The sequence below is a fragment of the Lolium perenne genome, chromosome 5 (assembly GCF_019359855.2).
Source record: "Lolium perenne isolate Kyuss_39 chromosome 5, Kyuss_2.0, whole genome shotgun sequence".
Classification (NCBI taxonomy): Eukaryota; Viridiplantae; Streptophyta; class Magnoliopsida; order Poales; family Poaceae; genus Lolium; species Lolium perenne.
This window is the reverse complement of record NC_067248.2, coordinates 170,195,019-170,215,913: the sequence shown is the minus strand read 5'-3', so window position 1 is coordinate 170,215,913 and position 20,895 is coordinate 170,195,019. Positions and strand designations below refer to the sequence as shown.

At 46.1% G+C, this 20,895-nt stretch overlaps 1 long non-coding RNA gene across 1 annotated transcript; it reads left to right on the top strand.

Moving 5' to 3' along the window:
• The first annotated feature begins 1,758 nt into the window (after positions 1-1,758).
• On the top strand, positions 1,759-13,496 carry LOC127300589 (uncharacterized). The gene is made up of 4 exons (XR_011745240.1): positions 1,759-2,624; positions 3,898-7,108; positions 8,382-11,590; positions 12,860-13,496. It is a non-coding gene; the product is annotated as an uncharacterized lncRNA (long non-coding RNA).
• Positions 13,497-20,895: the final 7,399 nt, after the last annotated feature.

Below are 20,895 nucleotides of genomic sequence, written 5' to 3'. Positions count from 1 at the left end.
CCTAGAATAAGTCGCACAAGGTCCTTATGGGGAGTGGTTATTCTTGTTGATTCATAAGATTATGACATTAGACCTTCCGACTAATTTGGGTTAACCACAACATCAATCTTGTCGGATTTACAAAGAAACCTATGTCATGAATCCTTGAGAAACACCAACCATCATTGCTGCTTGAGATTCAACTTAGGTTAGGTGACTGAACATGTCCGAATAGAAATTTGCAACAGTTACCAAAAAGGTAAAGTCGCTAGATTCTCAAGTTATAGACTAGAATGTCAAGCTCACAAAGATTGAGCCAGATTGTGTAATACATATGATTGTGATTGTCAAAGACAATTGCGTGCATATGAACTTGCAATGTAACACAGTTGAGTCCCGGTGGGGACGTCAAAGAAGATAATGAAGTTATTAAGCTTCTTCTCTTTCTTGAACAAACCAGTTAGGGGTTTGGTGTGCATAGAGGAACATTTCAAGAAAATGGAGGTAACAACCTGCCATCTCAAGAATATTCCGCACATGTATAACTGACTTGTGATGATTCCCGAGGAAAGGAAAGGGAACTCTACTCGGATCCACAGCGACATCTTTCAGCAAATGCACGTGAACCAGAGAAGATCAGTTCTAATATCCAGAACACATATTTCGTGATAACACAAATATGGTTCTTAAAAGTTTCCAACATTAGTGCCAGATGTTCAATATAAACCTCTTTGGACATGGAGGAAATAAGAATGTCATCGATGGACTCAACAACAAACTTATCAAGATACTCCAATGAGAGACTCGTATGTTGCATGAACAAGACAAAAGTATTGGTCAGATCAAAGGACATGAAGATGTATTCAGGTAAAACACCATAAGTATAAACACCATCAAGATAGTCCTCAGAACTGAATTTGATTTGACGATAGCCCAAGCTCAAATCAAAGATTTGAGAAATATCATATCCATAAAGGAGATACTTCCTGACTTCAACACGAACAAAACTAGACACCCCTTTAAGAAGGACCAAAGTCAGATAGAGCATTTGTCTTTCAACTCTCCAAGTTGTTGTTTAAGCTCAACCAACTAGTCCATGGTATCTAGTATGGTTCCTTGGAGAAGGAGTGATTCAGAGAACCAACTTACTCACGAACTTGACAACACGGTCATGTGTCAACATGGCGATACTTCTAGAAAGACATCCAGAATATCACGAACCACCGATATGTCACTGAGTTCGAGAGGAAACTTGCTTCACAAAGCAAAGGATGTGGTCTTGAGAGCTTCGGCGTGAACCTAACTCTTTGACCGAAGAAGGTGCACATGAACAACGGACTTGGGAGCACTGTCAAACTTCGCTTAGTGATTGGTTAAACAATCATGCTAAGAATGACACAAACGTCCTTGGATTTCAAAGCAATGAGAATTGCTAAGAATCTCGGATGGCCACATCAATACAAACACCCCAACATTCCCAAGCACGGACAGCTCGGAGGAAGGGCGAGTAAAGATATGTAAGAGCATCACTTCATCAATAAGGCCATGATACTCAGCACGACCTATAGATATAAAAGAGTGTGATACTCTAAGGTAGAACCGAAAATAAGGTGCATAAACCTTTTAATCTGCGGATTACAACACTTTGACCGAGTCCTAGAAATGGATGAGGTACTATAGTTTGTTTCTCCTGACATCTCGAAGTGAAATGTCTTGGGAAGAACACAGGTGTAATGTAGCGACCTGGAAAATCCCTAATAATAGTTTTTCTTCGTTGCTTGTTTTTCCGCGTCGTTCCGGCGTCATCATCATACATGCATCATATCATCTACATGTTTGGCCAAACTAAAATTATTTGAATAAACATTATTTTTCCCCCTCTCGTATGGTTCTAAATAAAAACTCTCTCTTGTATTCTTATTTCATTTAGAAAACTAGAATCAAAGTATTTGCAAACTTTAAATTGTTTTTAATCAAAATCCAGTTTTAAATTTCTTTTCCAAACTTTTCCTCCTTCTCTTTTTTCTTTCTTTGATTTCTATCTTTCTCCCGTTTATTCTTCTCTGATTTTGCAAAATCCCAGCAAATAGAGAAATATGCCAGATAGCTTCCTTCCTATCCTTTCACTGGCCGGTTCAACCTTCTCCTCTGGCTGGGGACCTTCTCAACACGCAGGAGGCGTGACCTCTACCACCGCACCCACCTGCTCTCTCCTCAAGCAAATTCTCACCTGCTCCCCTCCTCTTTTCCCTACCTTTTTCCTTCCAGATCGAGGCTCTCCAAGAACCCTAGCCCCCCTTTCCTCCTCTTGTTCCGCCGCCACTAAAGCTCCCTCTGTCCTTCCCCTCTTCCACGCAAAGCAGAGACACAGAGCAAACTTCAGATAAAATTCAGTTAAACATCACCGGGAAATCCTCAAGCTCGTCGTTGCCTGGAGCCACCGTTCGCCGCACCGAGCTCGTGGATGGAACCACCGTGGTGTTCTCGTTCTCTGCGCTGAAGGTCAGGAGCGGAGGCTGCTCCTGGACGACGCCACGGACCTCGCCGTCACCGTCCTCTTCTACACCGATGGTCACCGCTCGCCTCTACTTCCTCTTCCGCGACTCCGCCGTCGCCGTGTTGTTCCGTCTTGGACCAACACCAGGGTGAGCGCCACAACCTTTTCCCCTGCTATCTCGCTTGTTTGCATCCAGTAGTTGAGGTCGTGCTCGCGGCCTATGTCGTGTCTGCCGAGAACACCAGCTGCGCTCGTTCTGTATCTTCCCCGTCCTGGCGCCTGGGGATGTTTCTGTTGGCCGCGTTCTTGTTTCAAATCACTAGACGAAGCTAGCCCAGATAACCCTGCTATTGGTTCAATTCCTACAGTTCCAGTTCCAGGATCAAATCCCAGTGAAGACGCACACCTTTTTCCTTTTCGTTGTATCTGTTCAGTTTCCGTTAACACCTGCTCCTTTTCGTCAGTTAAAATTTCAGATATCTGGGCTGTCACTTGACCTTGTCTGTTCTCTGCTTAATTTCGAAAAGAAAAACCATCCATCAGCTCCACTGACTACCCACTCGATCCTGCCAGCATACCCAATATCAATTCTTAGGAGAAACTAACGCCCCATCTTCCTTTCTTGTTGTCAAAAGACACGCACACCCATATTGTTATGTGCCGTCGCTTGGTTCAGTTTCAGAACAGTGCTCTTGTACTACTTTCAGAAAACATGCACTTTGGTCTTGCTGGGTAATATGTTGCACACCCGTTTCCAGACAAAACTTGAACCAGCACCACTGGCTGGAACCTTGCCCATCTTCTGATCCACACGTTTTTGAGTCTCCAGATCTTGCAGCTACCTATCGTTTTATTTCCTATTAAATCTTTTGAGTAAATAATCTATGTTCTGGAATCAACAAAACGAGAGTAATCCAACTCTAGCATGTGTTTTACTGTTTTTACAAACTAAAATTTGACCAAACAATTAAATACTTCTCTAAATATTAAATTTGCAATATGCATAACTTGAGTTCTACTTTTCCAAATGCGATAAATAATATATTGTTTTTGATCAGTAAAATGTGAGGAACATGAATATGCCATCCATGCTTGCTGTTGCATCATGCATCATACAATTTCGTGCTAGTTTGCATTATCATCTAATATGTAACATATGGAATATGTGGGATATAAATTAATTTTTGTCCTTGTTCCATTTAAATTTGCGTAGCGCACCCATGCCATGTGTTGCCATGCTAATCAACATTTAATATGCAGGGTAGATAAATAACGCGAACCTAATAATTGTTTGTTCGGGGTTTCGATCCCGCTTAATATGATAAGTTGCACCGCATCATCGTTGCCATGCCATGCATATCATCTTCATCATGCTGGTTCTTATCCCGTAGTAATAAGACTTGCATCCGTTGTTTGTCCAGCATTTACTTCTTCCCGGATAGGATCGCGAAGTGGTGATGTGAGATACGACGAGTTCTCCGGATGTTCCTCGGCAAGCTCTAACAGGCAAGCATTTCCCCTATACTCCTGTCCCTGCAGGAGTCGCTTACCTATTTTATTTTGCCTTCTCCCTCATGCTATCCTTAAGTTGCGTTCTTGTCACGTGTCCCTTCCACTTGTTACCTCAAGCAGCCCATATTGCCACCACCAACCACCAACCTCCTACAGCTGTTGTTTGGTTATCGGGTCTGCCTTGCGAGTCATAGTGCATGCTAGTGCTGTTTTATCTTGTTACCGTTATTGTTATCTTATCTGTTTATCTGTTGGGGAATCATAACACATGGTTTATGGATATATTGTTGGAGATAATCATGCTTTACTTATTGTTAACAACTAAAATGATAAGCAGAGGCATCTGTGAGCCCCTTTGCGAAAGCATCGGAACTTTGACTCACTAATGTCCCCTAGGACCCGAGTTCTTGTTATCTGTTCCGAGACTGAGCGCTCTAACCACACGTGGGTATGTTTCTGGGTCTCCCCTCGACCACTGCCGGAATCTACAGCTTTGTCCAGTGGCCACAACTAGTTTGCATGTTTTACCATTTGTTGTTGCGTGCATGCCAGCCTGTTACTTATTTACTTTGGGAAGCCCCTGGGTGCCTTGTATCCCTTGTTTCTGGTATGCACGTATAGGTGCGGCACGAGCGTTTATCGCGTGCTGAAGCGGGTCATTCGCCCCAGTGTGTGTTTTGACCCTCGGAAGTCGTGGTCGCAAATAGCTAAGTCCGCTTCGGAGATACGGCCGGACTTCGATACGGGTTCAACTTGGTTAGGTGGCTTCCTGGACATTGTTGTCGTGAAGGAGAGTGCGAGCCGTGATAACCACCTGTCGTAAGTGGATTGAGCGGTGCGTGTGGGTACATTTGGGCAACCCCTGCAGGGTGTACATCTTATCGATAAGCCGTGTCCGCGGTTATGGACGACTTGAAGCTGTATGACTCGACCATAGACAACTTACACCTGTTGTTCATTAATAATAACTTGCGTAGTAAGTTAGTACAACTTCAATAATAAATGGTTAAAACTTGATAACCGTGTGAGTGCCCTTGTAAGTACTTCCTTGCGAGGGGGGAACACATCGGCTGTGTTATGGTTGCAGAGTATAGAACTGTTAGTTATGCGCTCTCTCACCTTCTCTGATTAGACGAATGTTGTAGAGTGTCTCTATAGGTTTTTAGTGCTTGCGCGCTGCCGCTTAACCCCACCATATTGCCTATGACGTTCCTCTTGCGTCCTCTAAGTCCCCTGCGTGCCTCAAGTACAAAGGACGACTGGTTGACGAACGCTTATACGTCTTGAAGTCTTGTTAAGTACGAACCCGTACTTATTGCTGCTTCTACGGGATATAACCGGGCAGGTATGAAGATATGTTCGAAGAAGACGACGCTAGCAAGGTTACCCTTCCGGCTTGGCCTGGGCAGGGTTATGGACGCCATCGTTTATCTTCAGGACTCTTAGTCCAAATTTGTATCTTGTCCGTACTCGGATGTATTTGGTCTTCTGTATGATTTGGATCTTTGTATGTATCTATTTGTATCTTGACTCGTTGGAGTCGTTGTTGTAATATATCTGTATCCCGTGGGCTCTATTGTAATCCTGTTGTAATGTTACCTCTCTTGATTGATTCCACCCGCATCGCGTGCATGCTTCGGCGTGTACGAGGCGCTTGGTGGTGCGTCTCCTAAAATCGATATCGTGCGGATTTCGGCGGATTCGCTGGGATCCTCATGGTACCGGTTTTGGGGCGTCACAAGTTGGTATCAGAGCATCAGGTTGACGGTACCCCACTAGTCCAGCCTGTAGGATAACCTTGCTAACGGTCGTTGAGTATAGTGTGTCAAAACCTATTTTCAAAAATTCGTTGGATAGTTCTGACTAGCTCTGATTTTCTCCTTACCTCTATTCTTTCTCATCTTACCTTTGCGAGTTTTGAATCTTCTCTTATCTGCTTCTCTGAGTCATAGGTCTCTACGCGGGTTGGACGATCTTTGCCCTCACCTATTAGGTCCGATCTTCGGAGGTTACGATAGAAGCACATCATCATCAACGGAGCAACAACTCTTGTTAGTGGTGTCGAGAAGATCAACACCTTGACAGAAGAAGGTCCCACGCCAAGGTCGGGTGTTTGTCAACATGGTACAAGAAGATCCGATAGTTTAACCAACTCCCCCTTAGGTTGACGTGGAACCTCGGGGCGAGGTTCCTTGTTAGTGGTGTCGATTGTAGCGACCTGGAAAATCCCTAATAATAGTTTTTCTTCGTTGCTTGTTTTTCCGCGTCGTTCCGGCGTCATCATCATACATGCATCATATCATCTACATGTTTGGCCAAACTAAAATTATTTGAATAAACATTATTTTTCCCCCTCTCGTATGGTTCTAAATAAAAACTCTCTCTTGTATTCTTATTTCATTTAGAAAACTAGAATCAAAGTATTTGCAAACTTTAAATTGTTTTTAATCAAAATCCAGTTTTAAATTTCTTTTCCAAACTTTTCCTCCTTCTCTTTTTTCTTTCTTTGATTTCTATCTTTCTCCCGTTTATTCTTCTCTGATTTTGCAAAATCCCAGCAAATAGAGAAATATGCCAGATAGCTTCCTTCCTATCCTTTCACTGGCCGGTTCAACCTTCTCCTCTGGCTGGGGACCTTCTCAACACGCAGGAGGCGTGACCTCTACCACCGCACCCACCTGCTCTCTCCTCAAGCAAATTCTCACCTGCTCCCCTCCTCTTTTCCCTACCTTTTTCCTTCCAGATCGAGGCTCTCCAAGAACCCTAGCCCCCCTTTCCTCCTCTTGTTCCGCCGCCACTAAAGCTCCCTCTGTCCTTCCCCTCTTCCACGCAAAGCAGAGACACAGAGCAAACTTCAGATAAAATTCAGTTAAACATCACCGGGAAATCCTCAAGCTCGTCGTTGCCTGGAGCCACCGTTCGCCGCACCGAGCTCGTGGATGGAACCACCGTGGTGTTCTCGTTCTCTGCGCTGAAGGTCAGGAGCGGAGGCTGCTCCTGGACGACGCCACGGACCTCGCCGTCACCGTCCTCTTCTACACCGATGGTCACCGCTCGCCTCTACTTCCTCTTCCGCGACTCCGCCGTCGCCGTGTTGTTCCGTCTTGGACCAACACCAGGGTGAGCGCCACAACCTTTTCCCCTGCTATCTCGCTTGTTTGCATCCAGTAGTTGAGGTCGTGCTCGCGGCCTATGTCGTGTCTGCCGAGAACACCAGCTGCGCTCGTTCTGTATCTTCCCCGTCCTGGCGCCTGGGGATGTTTCTGTTGGCCGCGTTCTTGTTTCAAATCACTAGACGAAGCTAGCCCAGATAACCCTGCTATTGGTTCAATTCCTACAGTTCCAGTTCCAGGATCAAATCCCAGTGAAGACGCACACCTTTTTCCTTTTCGTTGTATCTGTTCAGTTTCCGTTAACACCTGCTCCTTTTCGTCAGTTAAAATTTCAGATATCTGGGCTGTCACTTGACCTTGTCTGTTCTCTGCTTAATTTCGAAAAGAAAAACCATCCATCAGCTCCACTGACTACCCACTCGATCCTGCCAGCATACCCAATATCAATTCTTAGGAGAAACTAACGCCCCATCTTCCTTTCTTGTTGTCAAAAGACACGCACACCCATATTGTTATGTGCCGTCGCTTGGTTCAGTTTCAGAACAGTGCTCTTGTACTACTTTCAGAAAACATGCACTTTGGTCTTGCTGGGTAATATGTTGCACACCCGTTTCCAGACAAAACTTGAACCAGCACCACTGGCTGGAACCTTGCCCATCTTCTGATCCACACGTTTTTGAGTCTCCAGATCTTGCAGCTACCTATCGTTTTATTTCCTATTAAATCTTTTGAGTAAATAATCTATGTTCTGGAATCAACAAAACGAGAGTAATCCAACTCTAGCATGTGTTTTACTGTTTTTACAAACTAAAATTTGACCAAACAATTAAATACTTCTCTAAATATTAAATTTGCAATATGCATAACTTGAGTTCTACTTTTCCAAATGCGATAAATAATATATTGTTTTTGATCAGTAAAATGTGAGGAACATGAATATGCCATCCATGCTTGCTGTTGCATCATGCATCATACAATTTCGTGCTAGTTTGCATTATCATCTAATATGTAACATATGGAATATGTGGGATATAAATTAATTTTTGTCCTTGTTCCATTTAAATTTGCGTAGCGCACCCATGCCATGTGTTGCCATGCTAATCAACATTTAATATGCAGGGTAGATAAATAACGCGAACCTAATAATTGTTTGTTCGGGGTTTCGATCCCGCTTAATATGATAAGTTGCACCGCATCATCGTTGCCATGCCATGCATATCATCTTCATCATGCTGGTTCTTATCCCGTAGTAATAAGACTTGCATCCGTTGTTTGTCCAGCATTTACTTCTTCCCGGATAGGATCGCGAAGTGGTGATGTGAGATACGACGAGTTCTCCGGATGTTCCTCGGCAAGCTCTAACAGGCAAGCATTTCCCCTATACTCCTGTCCCTGCAGGAGTCGCTTACCTATTTTATTTTGCCTTCTCCCTCATGCTATCCTTAAGTTGCGTTCTTGTCACGTGTCCCTTCCACTTGTTACCTCAAGCAGCCCATATTGCCACCACCAACCACCAACCTCCTACAGCTGTTGTTTGGTTATCGGGTCTGCCTTGCGAGTCATAGTGCATGCTAGTGCTGTTTTATCTTGTTACCGTTATTGTTATCTTATCTGTTTATCTGTTGGGGAATCATAACACATGGTTTATGGATATATTGTTGGAGATAATCATGCTTTACTTATTGTTAACAACTAAAATGATAAGCAGAGGCATCTGTGAGCCCCTTTGCAAAAGCATCGGAACTTTGACTCACTAATGTCCCCTAGGACCCGAGTTCTTGTTATCTGTTCCGAGACTGAGCGCTCTAACCACACGTGGGTATGTTTCTGGGTCTCCCCTCGACCACTGCCGGAATCTACAGCTTTGTCCAGTGGCCACAACTAGTTTGCATGTTTTACCATTTGTTGTTGCGTGCATGCCAGCCTGTTACTTATTTACTTTGGGAAGCCCCTGGGTGCCTTGTATCCCTTGTTTCTGGTATGCACGTATAGGTGCGGCACGAGCGTTTATCGCGTGCTGAAGCGGGTCATTCGCCCCAGTGTGTGTTTTGACCCTCGGAAGTCGTGGTCGCAAATAGCTAAGTCCGCTTCGGAGATACGGCCGGACTTCGATACGGGTTCAACTTGGTTAGGTGGCTTCCTGGACATTGTTGTCGTGAAGGAGAGTGCGAGCCGTGATAACCACCTGTCGTAAGTGGATTGAGCGGTGCGTGTGGGTACATTTGGGCAACCCCTGCAGGGTGTACATCTTATCGATAAGCCGTGTCCGCGGTTATGGACGACTTGAAGCTGTATGACTCGACCATAGACAACTTACACCTGTTGTTCATTAATAATAACTTGCGTAGTAAGTTAGTACAACTTCAATAATAAATGGTTAAAACTTGATAACCGTGTGAGTGCCCTTGTAAGTACTTCCTTGCGAGGGGGGAACACATCGGCTGTGTTATGGTTGCAGAGTATAGAACTGTTAGTTATGCGCTCTCTCACCTTCTCTGATTAGACGAATGTTGTAGAGTGTCTCTATAGGTTTTTAGTGCTTGCGCTGCCGCTTAACCCCACCATATTGCCTATGACGTTCCTCTTGCGTCCTCTAAGTCCCCTGCGTGCCTCAAGTACAAAGGACGACTGGTTGACGAACGCTTATACGTCTTGAAGTCTTGTTAAGTACGAACCCGTACTTATTGCTGCTTCTACGGGATATAACCGGGCAGGTATGAAGATATGTTCGAAGAAGACGACGCTAGCAAGGTTACCCTTCCGGCTTGGCCTGGGCAGGGTTATGGACGCCATCGTTTATCTTCAGGACTCTTAGTCCAAATTTGTATCTTGTCCGTACTCGGATGTATTTGGTCTTCTGTATGATTTGGATCTTTGTATGTATCTATTTGTATCTTGACTCGTTGGAGTCGTTGTTGTAATATATCTGTATCCCGTGGGCTCTATTGTAATCCTGTTGTAATGTTACCTCTCTTGATTGATTCCACCCGCATCGCGTGCATGCTTCGGCGTGTACGAGGCGCTTGGTGGTGCGTCTCCTAAAATCGATATCGTGCGGATTTCGGCGGATTCGCTGGGATCCTCATGGTACCGGTTTTGGGGCGTCACAAGTTGGTATCAGAGCATCAGGTTGACGGTACCCCACTAGTCCAGCCTGTAGGATAACCTTGCTAACGGTCGTTGAGTATAGTGTGTCAAAACCTATTTTCAAAAATTCGTTGGATAGTTCTGACTAGCTCTGATTTTCTCCTTACCTCTATTCTTTCTCATCTTACCTTTGCGAGTTTTGAATCTTCTCTTATCTGCTTCTCTGAGTCATAGGTCTCTACGCGGGTTGGACGATCTTTGCCCTCACCTATTAGGTCCGATCTTCGGAGGTTACGATAGAAGCACATCATCATCAACGGAGCAACAACTCTTGTTAGTGGTGTCGAGAAGATCAACACCTTGACAGAAGAAGGTCCCACGCCAAGGTCGGGTGTTTGTCAACATGGTACAAGAAGATCCGATAGTTTAACCAACTCCCCCTTAGGTTGACGTGGAACCTCGGGGCGAGGTTCCTTGTTAGTGGTGTCGATTGTAGCGACCTGGAAAATCCCTAATAATAGTTTTTCTTCGTTGCTTGTTTTTCCGCGTCGTTCCGGCGTCATCATCATACATGCATCATATCATCTACATGTTTGGCCAAACTAAAATTATTTGAATAAACATTATTTTTCCCCCTCTCGTATGGTTCTAAATAAAAACTCTCTCTTGTATTCTTATTTCATTTAGAAAACTAGAATCAAAGTATTTGCAAACTTTAAATTGTTTTTAATCAAAATCCAGTTTTAAATTTCTTTTCCAAACTTTTCCTCCTTCTCTTTTTTCTTTCTTTGATTTCTATCTTTCTCCCGTTTATTCTTCTCTGATTTTGCAAAATCCCAGCAAATAGAGAAATATGCCAGATAGCTTCCTTCCTATCCTTTCACTGGCCGGTTCAACCTTCTCCTCTGGCTGGGGACCTTCTCAACACGCAGGAGGCGTGACCTCTACCACCGCACCCACCTGCTCTCTCCTCAAGCAAATTCTCACCTGCTCCCCTCCTCTTTTCCCTACCTTTTTCCTTCCAGATCGAGGCTCTCCAAGAACCCTAGCCCCCCTTTCCTCCTCTTGTTCCGCCGCCACTAAAGCTCCCTCTGTCCTTCCCCTCTTCCACGCAAAGCAGAGACACAGAGCAAACTTCAGATAAAATTCAGTTAAACATCACCGGGAAATCCTCAAGCTCGTCGTTGCCTGGAGCCACCGTTCGCCGCACCGAGCTCGTGGATGGAACCACCGTGGTGTTCTCGTTCTCTGCGCTGAAGGTCAGGAGCGGAGGCTGCTCCTGGACGACGCCACGGACCTCGCCGTCACCGTCCTCTTCTACACCGATGGTCACCGCTCGCCTCTACTTCCTCTTCCGCGACTCCGCCGTCGCCGTGTTGTTCCGTCTTGGACCAACACCAGGGTGAGCGCCACAACCTTTTCCCCTGCTATCTCGCTTGTTTGCATCCAGTAGTTGAGGTCGTGCTCGCGGCCTATGTCGTGTCTGCCGAGAACACCAGCTGCGCTCGTTCTGTATCTTCCCCGTCCTGGCGCCTGGGGATGTTTCTGTTGGCCGCGTTCTTGTTTCAAATCACTAGACGAAGCTAGCCCAGATAACCCTGCTATTGGTTCAATTCCTACAGTTCCAGTTCCAGGATCAAATCCCAGTGAAGACGCACACCTTTTTCCTTTTCGTTGTATCTGTTCAGTTTCCGTTAACACCTGCTCCTTTTCGTCAGTTAAAATTTCAGATATCTGGGCTGTCACTTGACCTTGTCTGTTCTCTGCTTAATTTCGAAAAGAAAAACCATCCATCAGCTCCACTGACTACCCACTCGATCCTGCCAGCATACCCAATATCAATTCTTAGGAGAAACTAACGCCCCATCTTCCTTTCTTGTTGTCAAAAGACACGCACACCCATATTGTTATGTGCCGTCGCTTGGTTCAGTTTCAGAACAGTGCTCTTGTACTACTTTCAGAAAACATGCACTTTGGTCTTGCTGGGTAATATGTTGCACACCCGTTTCCAGACAAAACTTGAACCAGCACCACTGGCTGGAACCTTGCCCATCTTCTGATCCACACGTTTTTGAGTCTCCAGATCTTGCAGCTACCTATCGTTTTATTTCCTATTAAATCTTTTGAGTAAATAATCTATGTTCTGGAATCAACAAAACGAGAGTAATCCAACTCTAGCATGTGTTTTACTGTTTTTACAAACTAAAATTTGACCAAACAATTAAATACTTCTCTAAATATTAAATTTGCAGCATAACTTGAGTTCTACTTTTCCAAATGCGATAAATAATATATTGTTTTTGATCAGTAAAATGTGAGGAACATGAATATGCCATCCATGCTTGCTGTTGCATCATGCATCATACAATTTCGTGCTAGTTTGCATTATCATCTAATATGTAACATATGGAATATGTGGGATATAAATTAATTTTTGTCCTTGTTCCATTTAAATTTGCGTAGCGCACCCATGCCATGTGTTGCCATGCTAATCAACATTTAATATGCAGGGTAGATAAATAACGCGAACCTAATAATTGTTTGTTCGGGGTTTCGATCCCGCTTAATATGATAAGTTGCACCGCATCATCGTTGCCATGCCATGCATATCATCTTCATCATGCTGGTTCTTATCCCGTAGTAATAAGACTTGCATCCGTTGTTTGTCCAGCATTTACTTCTTCCCGGATAGGATCGCGAAGTGGTGATGTGAGATACGACGAGTTCTCCGGATGTTCCTCGGCAAGCTCTAACAGGCAAGCATTTCCCCTATACTCCTGTCCCTGCAGGAGTCGCTTACCTATTTTATTTTGCCTTCTCCCTCATGCTATCCTTAAGTTGCGTTCTTGTCACGTGTCCCTTCCACTTGTTACCTCAAGCAGCCCATATTGCCACCACCAACCACCAACCTCCTACAGCTGTTGTTTGGTTATCGGGTCTGCCTTGCGAGTCATAGTGCATGCTAGTGCTGTTTTATCTTGTTACCGTTATTGTTATCTTATCTGTTTATCTGTTGGGGAATCATAACACATGGTTTATGGATATATTGTTGGAGATAATCATGCTTTACTTATTGTTAACAACTAAAATGATAAGCAGAGGCATCTGTGAGCCCCTTTGCGAAAGCATCGGAACTTTGACTCACTAATGTCCCCTAGGACCCGAGTTCTTGTTATCTGTTCCGAGACTGAGCGCTCTAACCACACGTGGGTATGTTTCTGGGTCTCCCCTCGACCACTGCCGGAATCTACAGCTTTGTCCAGTGGCCACAACTAGTTTGCATGTTTTACCATTTGTTGTTGCGTGCATGCCAGTTACTTATTTACTTTGGGAAGCCCCTGGGTGCCTTGTATCCCTTGTTTCTGGTATGCACGTATAGGTGCGGCACGAGCGTTTATCGCGTGCTGAAGCGGGTCATTCGCCCCAGTGTGTGTTTTGACCCTCGGAAGTCGTGGTCGCAAATAGCCAAGTCCGCTTCGAAGATACGGCCGGACTTCGATACGGGTTCAACTTGGTTAGGTGGCTTCCTGGACATTGTTGTCGTGAAGGAGAGTGCGAGCCGTGATAACCACCTGTCGTAAGTGGATTGAGCGGTGCGTGTGGGTACATTTGGGCAACCCCTGCAGGGTGTACATCTTATCGATAAGCCGTGTCCGCGGTTATGGACGACTTGAAGCTGTATGACTCGACCATAGACAACTTACACCTGTTGTTCATTAATAATAACTTGCGTAGTAAGTTAGTACAACTTCAATAATAAATGGTTAAAACTTGATAACCGTGTGAGTGCCCTTGTAAGTACTTCCTTGCGAGGGGGGAACACATCGGCTGTGTTATGGTTGCAGAGTATAGAACTGTTAGTTATGCGCTCTCTCACCTTCTCTGATTAGACGAATGTTGTAGAGTGTCTCTATAGGTTTTTAGTGCTTGCGCGCTGCCGCTTAACCCCACCATATTGCCTATGACGTTCCTCTTGCGTCCTCTAAGTCCCCTGCGTGCCTCAAGTACAAAGGACGACTGGTTGACGAACGCTTATACGTCTTGAAGTCTTGTTAAGTACGAACCCGTACTTATTGCTGCTTCTACGGGATATAACCGGGCAGGTATGAAGATATGTTCGAAGAAGACGACGCTAGCAAGGTTACCCTTCCGGCTTGGCCTGGGCAGGGTTATGGACGCCATCGTTTATCTTCAGGACTCTTAGTCCAAATTTGTATCTTGTCCGTACTCGGATGTATTTGGTCTTCTGTATGATTTGGATCTTTGTATGTATCTATTTGTATCTTGACTCGTTGGAGTCGTTGTTGTAATATATCTGTATCCCGTGGGCTCTATTGTAATCCTGTTGTAATGTTACCTCTCTTGATTGATTCCACCCGCATCGCGTGCATGCTTCGGCGTGTACGAGGCGCTTGGTGGTGCGTCTCCTAAAATCGATATCGTGCGGATTTCGGCGGATTCGCTGGGATCCTCATGGTACCGGTTTTGGGGCGTCACATGTAACATGCACTAGAAGATTCCAATGCACAATTACCACTTGGCTGCTAACTAGCAGACAAAGGTCGGAAAGTAACTAAGACGAGGAACATGAACATGATCAGAAATCCTAAGATGTAGCTGCATAAGATAACTCTCTTGCGAGACTCGGCAGGAAAAGGGAGGTGTGGCAGAGTCACAGACATAGATGAGGGACTCACAAAGAGAACTCTTGTCATGATCCATTTGGTTCCATAAAAGAACCTCTGCCATAGCTAATGATAGGAAAGATCTTTTGTTGCCGTAATTCAATCACGACAATGACCACAAGTTTGAAGGCTAGCTGGATTTGAAGTTAGCGATCCTGATGTATGGTTTGACCATGGACAACAGGGGTCAACGGAATGGATCTTGGGTTAAAGGTCAGCATCATGTACTGAGATTCACACTAAGAGAACCCAACACAATCTGGGACCTTCGGTTCAAGTCCAAGGGTTAAAACACGGAGAAAGGAGTAACTACCATCTGAGTGTTACAGAGGACACTACGAGGTAGTAATCACAAGGTAACTTTCAAGAAGCCATACCTAGCTTCATAAGTATCCAAGAAAAAGGAAAGGAGGCATCCATGGTGAAAGGAAACCATGAAGCCTAGAAAAAGATGATGTGGAACCCAAGGAATAGAGAAATCATGATGGAAGGAAATCTTTCGATTGAAACGAAACAAAGAGAGAACAAAGAACACACAAGAGTTTAGAGAACTCAAAACTAGGTCAACTGGTTAAGAAACGACCTGCTATTGAGGCACCTAAGTTTTGAAAGACCAGAAGAGATGGCAAAACTTTTTCAAATCAACACAAGGTAAGGTGTGACTCTGAATTAGAGCGATACCAGATGAGGAGTAAAAAGAATACTAATCAGATTTTTGCAAATACTTTTAGCTTTCAAATAATTTTCACAATCTCTAGACTCAACATCGACCAATAGAAAGGGTTTCCTACAGGCAGTCCTGCTCTGATACCAAAACCTGTCGGAGATCCCGGGAGGTCGAAGGCTAGACAAACCCAGATCTGCATCTGGCATAAGCCTAACCTAGATCTCTAGGGCCTACAGGGTGACAATCGGTAACACAACAGTGACTCTACGACTCAAGAAGTAATACAAGCTCCAGAAGATTGAGCAAAGAACCAAAGTATTACAAGCAGAGGTCACTGACCTGACATTTCATCAATCAACGGAAGCGAAGTTATGCTATTATAAATAGCAAGATAGCAAAAGGCCTAAGAGGCCAGGAGCATAACGGCGACGTCCCAGCCCATAGATTCCAGGCTGCCACCTGGGAATCCCAAGCTACTCGTCGATGTCGACCTAGAAACCACCATTTGTTGGAGAGTCTTCGTCTGAAACAAAGCATGCAAAGCTGAGTACAGGGACTCAGCAAGACTTAGTACAACCTGTTAGCAAAGCTGGTATACGAGGCTTTATGTGGGGTGGCCCGATCTTCTCAGTAAGCAACGGTGGTGATGATGATCACGGGGTGATGGCAGCGGAGATAAACGACGATGAAGTGGATATAAACTTGTATGACGCAACGAGATCTCTCGAGTGGTCCCTGTCGCCAGTGCAACAGCTCTCAACCCTGCAAGATATTCGCAACTCCACACACTTGCGCACGTAGCCGCCGACCACGAAGCAGTAAGTTGCAACCGTCTAATTCCCAATGGAACAGCAGATCACACAAGACTTTTTCAGGATCTACACAATATCAAGCAATATGGTGTAGGGATTCAATAGTTTTGCTAGAGCAAACAACTAAGAACTAGGGTTTATCTTAAACGTGGTCTAAAACAGCTAGGGGGCGTCCTGGCCACTTATATAGGCGTCCGGGACGAATTCTGGTCGAAAAGATACAAAAATAACCGACCCAGAATAGATCTGGTCGAGACAGACTCGGACAAATCCGGTCTGGAATCCGGTCAACCGGGCCAGGGACCGGGTCGGCCGGTCTGGGGTCCGGTCAACCGGGCGGCAACCGGATCGGCCGGTCTGAGGTCTGGTCAACCGGGTGGCAACCGGATAGTTGCGAGGTTTTCCGGTTTTCATCCGGTACGATAAATCTCGTCCGGTTGGCGCCCGGTCGACCGGGTCAGTGACCGGGTTGGCCGGTCTGGCGGCCGGTCGGACCGGGTGCTGGACCGGCCTGGACGTCTTCTTCTCCTCTCTCGCATGCCTCCCTCTCCTCCCTCGCGCGTCCATGAGATATCTTCATGTCCAGCTCCATGTCGGCCATCTTCACGTCCATCTTGACGTCCGTCTTCATGTCCAGCTGCTCCTCTCCTCCTCGTGCGATGCTCGTCTCTTCTTGATACCTGATGATACATAAGTAATAGGACTTAGGCAGTATAAAGTTCTCATCAATCAAAGTACCGTTTAGAAACAAGTTCACCTATTGTTTAAGTAGCTTCGCACGAGCCCTTGTAATTGGTCCAATCCGAACTTTTTTGGACTTGAGCTCCACAGCAGGTTCATCTTCATTTATTAATGATGGAGGTAGTGGTGTAGTAGGGATGTCCTCATCATCTCCCCCCCTTCAAAAGGCGTCGACCCCGACGCTCCAAGGTCTTCTCCGTCATATGGTGTCAAATCAGCAACATTGAAAGAATTACTGACACCAAACTCATCAACTGGAAGATCTACCGAGTATGCATTATCATTGATCTTGGCAAGCACTTTGTAAGGACCAGCACCACGAGGCTTCAACTTCGACTTCTGCAGCTTCGGGAACCTATCCTTGCGAAAATGTACCCAGACCATATCACCAGGCTTGAACAACATCTCTTTGCGCTTCTTATTCATCCTTGCAGCATTGCTCTTGCCTTTCTTTTCTATCAACTCTTTAGTCGTCACATGTATTTGGCGCACAAAATCTGCCCTCTTGGATGCCTCCATATTAACTCTCTCATGTATGGGCAAAGGCAACAAGTCAAGTGGAGTAATAGGTTTAAAACCATACACCACCTCAAAAGGACATAGCTCCGTGGTAGAATGTACCGCCCTGTTGTAAGCAAACTCTACATGCGGCAAACACTCTTCCCACTCCTTCAGGTTCTTCTTGATCATGGATCTCAACAGTTGTGACAAGGTTCGGTTCACCACCTCAGTTTGACCATCAATTTGGGGATGACAAGTAGTACTGAACAGCAGCTTTGTCCCAAGCTTGCCCCAAAGTGTCTTCCAGAAGTAGCTCATGAACTTCACATCATGATCAGAAACAATAGTCTTCGGGACTCCATGTAGTCGAACAATCTCCCTGAAAAACAGGTTAGCAATATGCGACGCATCGTCACTTTTGTGGCAGGCAATAAAGTGTGACATTTTAGAAAATCTGTCCACTACCACAAATATAGAATCATGGCCTCTTTTAGTACGTGGCAAACCCAACACAAAATCCATACTAATATCTTCCCAAGGTGTAGTAGGTGCCGGTAATGGAGTATACAAACCGTGATGCTTCAGCTTGGACTTGGACTTGTTGCAAGTAATGCACCTCTTCACATACCTGTCCACATCCTGCCTCATCTTTGGCCAATAAAAGTGATCAGCGAGCATGAGTAGCGTCTTCTCACGCCCAAAGTGACCCATCAAACCTCCAGCATGTGATTCCTGCAATAAGAGCAAACGCACAGACGATTCTGGAACACATAGTTTGTTAGCTCGAAACAAGAACCCGTCATGTATGTGATATTTTTCCCATGCTTTACCAAGAGCACATAAGCGATATGGTTCAGCAAAATCATAATCAGTCGCATATAAATCACATAACACCTCTAATCCAGGAATTTTAACATCAAGTTGAGTTAATAGCATATTCTTCCTAGATAGAGCATCAGCAACAATGTTATCTTTTCCCTTCTTAGAGCATCTCTAGTGGAAGGTGCAAATTTGGACGTGTATATCTCTATATACACGTTCATATACAAATTGCTAAATTTAACACCTCCTAGTTTTTCAGTGGAACGTGTATCAGGACGTGTAAATCAGGACGTGTATATTCCAACGGCTATATTTGATCACCATCCATCTGCAAACAATCAACAAAAACACACAGTCAACATCAAATTAGTAACCAGAGAGTTCTTCTTGTACACTTCAGGTTGTACATCAGTACAAAATCTGTAGCAAAACACTATCAAAGCACAACTATTTTATGCGCAGACCACAATCGTGCATCAAATTGACATGGAGAAGCCCCAAATTAACATGGACATATACCAAATCGACATTGCCAAGCCGGCCTCCCCACTGTCCACGGCCGCACCCGCACCCGCCGCCACCCTCCGGGCCGCACCCGGCGCCTTCCTTTTCTCCAGGGCGAGCGCCGCCGCCTCCAGGCCGCACCCGCCGCCTTCCCTTTCTCCAGGGCGAGCGCCGCCGCCCTCCAGGCCACATCGGCCGTAGCCCCCCAGCCCATCTCTCCGCGGCCGCCGCAGCACCACAGGCCATCTCTCCGCACCCGCCGCAGCACGCCAGCCCCTCTCTACGTGCCCTCCCATCTCCATGGCGCGCTCCGCCGCATCTGGCGAGCCAAGCGGCCGCCGCATCTGGAGATGGGGGCTGGCCACCGCGCGACTCCCCGCGCCTCCCCTGACCTCTTCTCTACATGCGGGAATAAAAAAGGGGCGAGAGAGAGAGCTTACCGGAGGGGAGTGGCCGCCGGCGAGCTTCGATGGCTCCGGACGGAGGTGGGATGCGAGCGGGAGCAGAGCTGGGGAGAAGAGGTTCCGTTTTCACGAGCGTGGCTTGGGCGTGTTTACTTCCACGATGAGTAGCATCGTGGATGGACGTGTAAAGCTTCCACGACCGTATACACGATCCACTGGAGACTGATTTTGGGCCAAAAACGTGTAAACGGGCTTTACACGTCCATATAGACCATCCACTAGAGATGCTCTTATCTATACCTAATAATAAAGGAGCTAACGTTTCCGTGGTTTGGTCCGTCTTTGTGCGCTTTCGTCCACCCCATAAGGCGCTTTCGTCCGTGAGTCCTACCATAGCGTGAGTCCTGTTCGCTCCGGTTTCTAATCGATGTATGTGCAGTCGTGGTTGGTTCAGTTTCCTAATTGTCGTTAATAATAACCCTGAACACGATCGAGTTCTATTTCCTACAGGGCTTCTCCCTTCCGCCTGACCGCGCGCCTCCCATGAACCAAACCCTAAACTAAACCGGGCGGCTGCGCTGGTTTCCTAGGCTCCTGGTTACGTCAGCCAGGAGAGGCGAGGAGAGCATCGCGAGGCTCTGTGGCGTTGTTCATCGCCGCCCGAGGCTGCGTAACCGGCGGCCACCGTGGCAGTGCGCTGCACCGTTGGCCAGCACGAGAGACTACCGAACCAGAAGTGGATGTGTACGACGACGGCACGCATGGAGGAAAGATCAGCGCACGGCGGGTAGTCTCATCCAGTGGCAGAAACTCATCTAGAATCGTGGAAAAGCTTTGCCTGATAGCACGAACACAAGGATGTGGAAGTCGGGTGCTCGGAAACACAGGCGTGGCTACTGGCTACCGGCGCGGGCTCAAGGTCGCGACCTCAGCAGTCTTTGGCGAATCCCCGATCTGATACAGCGATCATGCAGCCCATATGCTCGATTCCCGCTCTGTAGTTTGCGGGTAGGAATTTGGGGGAGTTCAGATTAATGAGACAATGCTCATCTGCACGATTCCCGCTCCCTACACCAGACGAGAAGGCGAGAAGCCTTTTCCGTGGAGCGATCAGGCAGCCCTTTTTTTTGCGAATAGATCAGGCAGCCCTAGACGCCCCCGCCTCAGACGTCATCGGCACCCTAGCTTTGAGTTGCTAACAAATGAGACCCTCATGCTGCCGACTTGTCAGGACCCCGGTGGGTCAAGACTTGGCCATGGCCGGAGAGGAGGAAGAAGGTGGAGCTCCGGCGGCTCAGATCTACAACTAGGTAAGGTAAAGTGCAAAACAGGAATAGAAATTTTAGGTTTTCATTAGCGTGCCTCCCATCCTCCCACTCCTACTCCTTTATATCGAAAGAGTAGGACCACGCTGATTAGCAAATCTGGTTTATTACAGCTTAAGCACGATTAACGCGCGAAAAGGTAATGGTTCAAAAAAGGGGTACATCCTGGGAGTTGGCTTCTGAGCGACGCATCTGCACCGTCCGTTGTCGATGATCCTGACACTGCCCCCTCCTGAAGACAAGACT